Source organism: Schistocerca gregaria, unplaced genomic scaffold (assembly GCF_023897955.1).
Source record: "Schistocerca gregaria isolate iqSchGreg1 unplaced genomic scaffold, iqSchGreg1.2 ptg000378l, whole genome shotgun sequence".
NCBI classification, from domain to species: domain Eukaryota; kingdom Metazoa; phylum Arthropoda; class Insecta; order Orthoptera; family Acrididae; genus Schistocerca; species Schistocerca gregaria.
The window spans coordinates 2,815,738-2,818,283 of NW_026061824.1; positions in this window are offsets into that span (position 1 = coordinate 2,815,738).

The following is a 2,546-nucleotide window of genomic DNA, read 5'->3' on the forward strand; positions in this document are numbered from 1 at the left end:
TGAAGACTTTTCACATTCTCCCGTACAACTCGGCTGCTAATCCTCCTTTCATGCTGAATCTTAAGGTCCTAGCTTATGTCCAAGGCACCAAAGCCAGCTAAAATGTCAATAATCGATACCTAAAACTTGAATTGTACTACTTCTTAATGGCTATTACATCAACTTACAAGCTTCATCTGTGTTCTACTATGGTGCTTTTAGTGTCTCCGCATCCGCAGCACGCGACATAGCTTTGCAGACGATAAGTACAACCGTTTCAGAGAGAAGAGCGGCCAATGTGACGATCTGGCTTTAAGTCGATTCGATAACAAATGACGAAAACAAGCGGATTTCTCAGGTTTTTACTACATATGAACACTTTTCACATTCTCCCGTGGAACTCCGCTGCTGGTCCTCCTTCCATGCAGAATCTTATGGTCCTAGCTCATGTCCAAGGCACCAAAGCCAGCTAAAATGTCAATAATCGATACCTAAAACTTGAATCGTACTAATTCTTACTGGCTATTACATCAACTTAGAAGCTTCATCTGTGTTCTACTATGGTGCTTTTAGTGTCTCCACATACCGCAGCACGTGACATAGGTTTGCAGACGATAAGTACAACCGTTTCAGTGAGAAGAGCGGCCAATATGACGATCTGGCTTTAAGTTGATTCAGTACCAAATGACGAAAACGGACGGATTTCTCAGGTTTTTACTACATATGAACACTTTTCACATTCTCCCATGCAACGCGGCTGCTAGTCCTCCTTTCATACTGAATATTAAGGTCCTAGCTCATGTCCAAGGCATCAAAGCCAGCTAAAAAGTCAATATTCGATACCTAAAACTTGAATTGTACTACTTCTTACTGGCTATTACATCAACTTAGAAGCTTCATCTGTGTTCCACTGTGGTGATTTTAGAGTCTCCGCGTAACGCAGCACGCGACATAGCTTTGCAGACGATAAGAACAACCGTTTCAGAGAGAAGAGTGGCCAATGTGACGATCTGGCTTTAAGATGATTCCATACCAAATGACGAAAACGGACGGATTTCTCAGGTTTTTACTACATTTGAACAGTTTTCACATTCTCCCATGCCACTCGGCTGCTAGTCCTCCTTTCATACTGAATCTTAAGGTCCTAGCTCATGTCCAAGGCATCAAAGCCAGCTAAAAAGTCAATAATCGATACCTAAAATTTGAATTGTATTACTTCTTACTGGCTATTACATCAACTTAGAAGCTTCATCTGTGTTCCACTGTGCTGATTTTAGTGTCTCCGTATAACGCAGAACGCGACATAGCTTTGCAGACGATAAGTACAACCGTTTCAGAGAGAAGAGCGGCCAATGTGACGATCTGGCTTTAAGTCGATTCGATAACAAATGACGAAAACGGACGTATTTCTCAGGTTTATACTACATATGAACACTTTTCACATTCTCCCGTGCAACTCGGCTGCTAGTCCTCCTTTCATGCAGAATCTTAAGGTCCTAGCTAATGTCCAAGGCACCAAAGCCAGCTAAAAAGTCAATAATCGATACCTAAAACGTGAATTGTATTACTTCTTACTGGCTATTACATCAACTTAGAAGCTTCATCTGTGTTCTACTATGGTGCTTTTAGTGTCTCCGCATACCGCAGCACGCGACATAGCTTTACAGACGATAAGTACAACCGTTTCAGAGAGAAGAGCGGCCAATGTGACGATCTGGCTTTAAGTCGATTCGATAACAAATGACGAAAACGGACGGATTTCTCAGGTTTTTACTACATATGAACACTTTTCACATTCTCCCGTGGAACTCCGCTGCTGGTCCTCCTTTCATGCAGAATCTTATGGTCCTAGCTCATGTCCAAGGCACCAAAGCCAGCTAAAAAGTCAATAATCGATACCTAAAACTTGAATCGTACTAATTCTTACTGGCTATTACATCAACTTAGAAGCTTCATCTGTGTTCTGCTATGGTGCTTTTAGTGTCTCCACATACCGCAGCACGCGACATAGGTTTGCAGACGATAAGTACAACCGTTTCAGAGAGAAGAGCGGCCAATATGACGATCTGGCTTTAAGTTGATTCCATACCAAATGACGAAAACGGACGGATTTCTCTGGTTTTTACTACATATGAACACTTTTCACATTCTCCCATGCAACGCGGCTGCTAGTCCTCCTTTCATACTGAATCTTAAGGTCCTAGCTCATGTCCAAGGCATCAAAGCCAGCTAAAAAGTCAATAGTCGATACCTAAAACTTGAATTTTACTACTTCTTACTGGCTATTACATCAACATAGAAGCTTCATCTATGTTCTACTGTGGTGATTTTAGTGTCTCCGGGAAACGCAGCACGCGACATAGCTTTGCAGACGATAAGTACAACCGTTTCAGAGAGAAGAGCGGCCAATGTGACGATCTGGCTTTAAGTTGATTCCATAACAAATGACGAAAACGGACGGATTTCTCAGATTTTTACTACATTTGAACACTTTTCACATTCTCCAATGCAACTCACCTGCTAGTCCTCCTTTCATACTGAAACTTAAGGTCCTAGCTCATGTCCAA